The 6,499-nt window shown below is 30.4% G+C and overlaps 2 pseudogenes; one reads left to right on the plus strand and one right to left on the minus strand.

Moving 5' to 3' along the window:
- Positions 1-306: 306 nt before the first annotated feature.
- On the minus strand, positions 307-2,345 carry LOC149061936 (uncharacterized; annotated as a pseudogene).
- A 156-nt stretch (positions 2,346-2,501) lies between these two features.
- LOC149061937 (uncharacterized) lies at positions 2,502-4,143 on the plus strand (annotated as a pseudogene).
- The last annotated feature ends 2,356 nt before the right edge of the window (positions 4,144-6,499 follow it).

Here is a 6,499-nt window from a genome sequence, read left to right on the forward strand (position 1 = left end):
GTTACAAGTAGCAACCTTGGAGCTAAAATCATGGAATCAGTCGTCGTTGGTAGGCTGGTGAAATGGGAAGACGCATGCGTAGATGTTGAAGGGTTTAAGCTAGAATAACATTTTTTCCAAGCTATAGAACATTTATTGCTGGAAAGTTCATAATGTAGGGTGGGGAGGCGGACAATAAAGTTTCTAATATTCCATTGAAAGATATTGATCAAATTGATAGAGCTATAGCTATAATTACTTTTGGTGGGGAGTAATGGACGAGCTTTTTCTTTAGACTTTTGAGTTAAAAAAGTGATGTAATTGAGATTAGGATAATCCTTTGGGTTTTGATACCGTTGAATTAGAGATAGGAGGCTGTCTAATTTTTACATTTGAATACTTAAAAACTGAAGAACATTTATTTTTTTTATAAATGACTGCATCCTGATAAGAGATGTTTTCGATGTCCATAATCTTTTTAATTTCCTTCTGAACAATCCACCCGTGATAACTGCGATCAGTAGCCAAGTGGGGTAGGTGATAAAATAAACAAAAACGTTCAGTAAAAGATACGTTGGGGCAATCGACTATGGATTATTTAACGCCTCCACAATGACTGCACTTGGGTTCACTGTGACAGTATTTTTGGGTATTGCCAAAACGGAGACAGCGGTTGCATTGAACTGGAGAACAGACACTCGAAGAGACTTCAAAAATCATATTGAATACATTAATGTATTGAGGCAGTCTGGGAGAAATAATTTTAAATTCAACCAGATGAGTAGTAAGTGGGAGTAATAATGCCATCCTTATTGACTGTAATACGTCTGAAGCTTTCAATTGGAAAGATCGGAGATAAGCGTTTATAGAAATTGTCTTCGGTGAAGTCAGTATCCAGTATAATAACACCAAAAGAATAAATGAGATTCGAAGGGATACTGGCACTGAAACCGTGATTCGTTAAGAAAGCGGAGTTCAAACATAAATAACTATTTTCAATAAAGTCGAAAGTAATATTGACTTTTTTGAAACTATGAGGTTTAATATTTGCGATGTCCGTGAAATTAGTTGAAAAAAGTTTGGCCGCCCCAACTGGGTGCCATTTACCCAGATTTTTTTCCGTATAGATACTTTCAACAAGAATAAGGATAGGACCAATAAAGTCGGATGGAAAAGATAGTAGATTATATCGTAATTGGTTTTTAATGACATTATAGCCGGTCGGAGCAAACATGGAAAACGAGAGATTAGAATTAATTGGCTCAATAGTATTATCGTTGACCGTAGAATCGTCAACAACAATATCTGACGGCGTAGTAATTATGGCCAAAGGTTTATCATAATTTAAGGCTGAATTCGATGTAACTTACGTAGTGTTATTCGAATTATTCAACTTACGTGCATTTTTCTTGCTAATAGCTACCTGAAAGTTAAAATCTGAACCACGGTTAGAAGGTTTGTGAGTTTTAACTTTCAAAGAGCAGGTGATTTTCTAGTTCGTGAATCGTCGCCCGAAGACGACGACATAATAAAAGCGTCTGTAACAATCTATAGGTACAATGTACACTTCGATAAGCGAAAGACCGAAAACGCGACTGCACACTATGACTAGGCCTATACTGTGCCGGTACCTATATCAGCTAAAATATAAGTGGCTCACATAATACTTATGTTATTATAACGCTTTCGGTTATACGTGATAAATGACTAAATAATGACAGTAACGGACAGATAAATTAATAATATTATGTATTTCGATATTGAAGCATTTAATAACAATTATAGTAAGTATATTAAACTGCATATTTTGATGATAATTTATTTCAATAGTTATGTCTAGAGACCGGATTTTTATGTTTTTACATCTTTTTACTGAGAGTATGCAGCTCCGATTGGATAAGCTTTCTGGACGATTCATTTACCTATGATCTGATATAAAAAAGTTTTTAGAGCATAAAAAAGAATATTTCAAGGTTAGAGAATATTTTGTGCAAAAAACATGTTTTAAGAATATATTGGTATATTGGGGTTTAATTTGAATATTTTATTAAAAATCTAATAGTTTATAAAAAAAAATCCAAAACAATTTTTATTGTAGTATCATATTATTTATCTTGACGAAAGGAATATTGAAAAGAACATAAAATTGATAAGAAAATCAATTATAATAATAATTATTATTTCCTATACTATATTCTCTTATCTTCTTTTTATAGATGGACCATGGTAGTTGCATAGAATAATATAGTACAATAGAATAGTATTCTATGGTAGTAGTTCCCGCGTTCTACGTGGGTAGCACTGATCGTGTTCCGCACACTTCATTGTCCTATACTTCTGCGCATGTGCGTAGAGTACGCTAACATCTCTATCTGTTATATACTGATATCACGGAATACAGATATCAAATAATCTTTACAAATTCATTAATCATTTTAATTTTTAATAATTGTTAAATCTCAAGTGTATTACTACTATTACCAACTACTAGTGTATTAAGTGTCTTGTTTTAGTAAATTAAAATGCCGAAAATCTCCTCTAGTCTTAAAACTTTATTGAATCAATGGATCGAACCATTCAATAAAGTTTCAAATATATTTACCACAGATGGATCCATTGTATTTTGTCAGGTTTGTACCAAACAAATACCTTGTAAAAAAAAGTCAAATTTTACAACATGCTTCTACTGCTTTTCATATCGAAAACCTAAAACGCAATGATTTAAAAATGAAACAAGCTCTTTTGTCTGTACCAAACAAACCAGAATCTAATTTTTATGAAGATTTATGTACTAGTATGATTGCTGCCAATATACCTTGGTACAAATTACAAGTTCCTACATTTAAATGTTTCTTAGAGAAATATACCAACAAGCATATACCGGATGAGAGCACTTTGAGAAAAAACTATCTTCAACCATGTTACATCCAAGCAATTGAGCATATTAGAAAATCATTAGAAGATTCTTTTATTTGGATAGTTGTCGATGAGACAACCGATATAAATGGACACTATGTGGCTAATCTTTTAGTTGGTGCATTAAATTGTGATAAATTAAGTCGCCCATTTCTCATTGCATGTAAGCAACTGGAAAAAACTAACCACTCGACAATTACACGTTTTGTGAACGATGGTTTAAAAATATTATGGCCAGGTGGTGGCTGTGATGAAAAAGTTTTATTGATGTTGTCAGATGCCGCACCATACATGATTAAAGCAGCAGGCATATTAGAAATACTGTATCCAAATATGATTCATGTTACTTGTGCTGCACATATGCTACAACGCATTGCAGAAAAAGTTAGAGAGTTGTATCCTGACATAAATACATTGGTAAATAACTTGAAAAAAGTATTTTTAAAATCACCATCAAGAGTGGATATCTATAAAGAAATATTACCAAGTGCTCCTTTACCTCCTGAACCCATACTTACTAGATGGGGGACATGGATCGATGCAGCATGCTTTAGTGCAGATTACTTTGAAGAACTTAAAGATATTATGCATAAATTAAAAGACAACTCTGTGATTAGCATTCAAAAATGTACAAGAATGCTTAATAAAGAGTCAGTAAAAAATGAACTTACATTTATTAAAACACACTTTTTCATTCTTGTGAATACTATTAAACAATTAGAAAAAGCAAATTTATCTTTATGTGACTCTTTAAATATTGTGCATAAAGTTATTTTAGCAATGGAAAACATACCTGGAAGAATTGGAGCTGAAATCAAAACAAAAGTATCTCAATTGATTACAAAAAATACTGGCTATCAAAAGCTGAAACAGTTGTCTTCGATTCTGAGTGGTGAATCTGAAGGAGAACTCCCATCCAACTTTACACCTACTATGGCAGCTGACATGAAATATGCTCAAATTACATCAGTAGATGTGGAAAGGTCATTCAGTAAATATAAACTTATATTAACTGAAAGAAGAACCAACATGTCTTCAGAACACATGGAGCAGTATATTGTTATAAATTGTTTGAACACCTAATATTATTCTGTTAATCAACTATATGCAATTATTTTTTATTTTTATTATTTAAAACTTGTAATTATTATTTTTTGAGTTCAAAAGGCTGAATTATTTAAGTTAAAATTGATTTAGTAGGTACATAATATTATTCTGTTATTAAACTATTTTATGCAATATTATTTTATTTTTTAAATTCAAAAGACTGAATTATTTAAGTTCCTTTTAAATTGTTTTGATACATAATATTATTCTGTTATTGAACTATTTTATGCAATATTATTTTATTTTTTAAATTCAAAAGACTGAATTATTTAAGTTCCTTTTAAATTGTTTTGATACATAATATTATTTTGTTATTTAACTATATTATGAAATAAATTTTTATTTTTTGAATTCATAAGCCTGAATTATTTTTTTTTTTTTGATTTGTTTTAATACATAATATTATTCTGTTATTCAACAATACACAATACATTTATGTTTTTATTATTTAAAACTTGTAATTATTATTGGTTGTAAACTCACACATCTAAAATACAATTAAACATATAGTTACACTAGTATATCATCATATTATAGGTTAAATTATGACTGTTTGAATATTTTTTAACAATTAGGATTAATTTATCTATCTTATACATTTTGTAAACTATTACTGTTATTTATTTTATCAGTAATCAATACATTTTTACGAAAAAGAATATTTTTGCATATTAAAGAATATTTTGATGAAATTATAGAACATAGAAACATCTTATTTCTATGGTTTTAAGTGCATATAAATCCGGTCTCTATATGTCTATAAGACTCTACAGTGATGGGGATCGTAAAAATCAATTTTTATTCCAATTTCGTATTTTCAATGCAATTGCAATTTTGAATTACCTACGTATTGATAGTAGATTATAATTCCCTACAATGATAAAATATTTAACCCCTTAATGTTTAATAAACAGTCAAAGTCGGTTAAGGCAAACTCATAAGGTAGAATTTCAACTAATTGAAACTAATTGGTATATGTTGTAAAAGAAAATTCGTTTATATTATTAATTAATTGCAAAAAAAAAAAAACATTTTAACATAGAAATGATAAGAAAAAATAATACATATGAAAAAATCTGTAAAAACCGTACGAATTTGTTAAAAACCCGTATCTTCTCATTGTACTCGTGTATATGAGATTGTAAATGAGTTATAAACTATGATGGCGTTAAAACAATTTTAAATTAAATCGGTTTTAAATTCTTAAACTACACAGTGCGAGTGTTTTAACGTCATCATATTATAAACGTAGCAATAGACAGTTTATCGGTATGAATTAACTATACCTACCTATAGAAATGTTATATATTGGTTGTATAGACTAAAGAGTTTAGCTGATATATAATATATACCTATTTTATATAGTATTTTGTATACTAAACGAATAATGACTGTAATATTGTTGCCATTAAAACAAATAAATAGGTATAATATAATATAGTGTTCCAAAACGGGAAAATAATATTGTTAACAGCTCCTTTTTGGCGCCGAAAAAATAAACAGCATTTAATTACACACACGGAGACTAACGACGAGGGAAGGAAAAAAACCAAACGGTTTTTTATGGTTGTTTTTTCTCTTCGTCTTTGACGGACGTCGAAACACCTCGTGCGAAAAATACTACTAACATTATTTTTCGACTCGTTCCAGAAACGTCATTCAGACGGATCATAAAAGTCTGTTTTAGTGTCGTAAAACAAATATGGGGACACGTAAAGGACGTATAATTCACGTTTAGGGGACCACCCAACACATACAAGAGCAGCAGCGACAGCAGCAAACTCGCACCCTCACCCCACGACTTCAAAAACATACCTACTACATCGCGTCATACACATTATTATAACATTATACACACGCATACAGTCGTTTAATTGTTTGCATCGGTTGTGTAGTTTAACCCGTACGAGCGCATATTATTGTTGTTGTTGTTATAATTACATTATTGACGTCCCGAGTCCAGCGGGCCGTTACTTAAATATTAAAATATTTTTTTATCGCGTATCGGAAGGAATAATAGTTGAAAATAGAGAGAAAGTCTTACTGGAATCAGTATGTAATTAATGTATAAATACCTAGGTACCTATAATAATAATTACGTGTAGGTATTATGTTCGATGTTCGCGTTTACAGATAAATACAGACTGTTTGTAATGAGCATCGCAATTTTATTGCATTATTGGGTGGTTCAGAACAACGGAAATATTTTAAACAAAAGAACAATGTACAATAAGTGTTAGAATGTACGATGAATAAAACATTTTTTTTTCTCATCTATCCAATGAATTTGATTTATCACTACGTATCAGTGGAATTTCGTTTATTTATTTAGTGATCTGTCTTTTTAATTTGGGAATGGTTTGTACTGTAAAATATATTTTTCAGATGTCCACCCTAAAAAAAAAATCACTGACAGAACTGTGGAATCGAATTGGCCAATTAATGTCACCATTTCTGCCTGGAGATAACACGGTTAATGCGATATTGTTGACACTGA

The sequence above is a fragment of the Diuraphis noxia genome, unplaced genomic scaffold (genome assembly GCF_037042655.1).
Source record: "Diuraphis noxia isolate RWA-SAM2 unplaced genomic scaffold, SU_Dnox_SAM2 contig0001, whole genome shotgun sequence".
Classification (NCBI taxonomy): Eukaryota; Metazoa; Arthropoda; class Insecta; order Hemiptera; family Aphididae; genus Diuraphis; species Diuraphis noxia.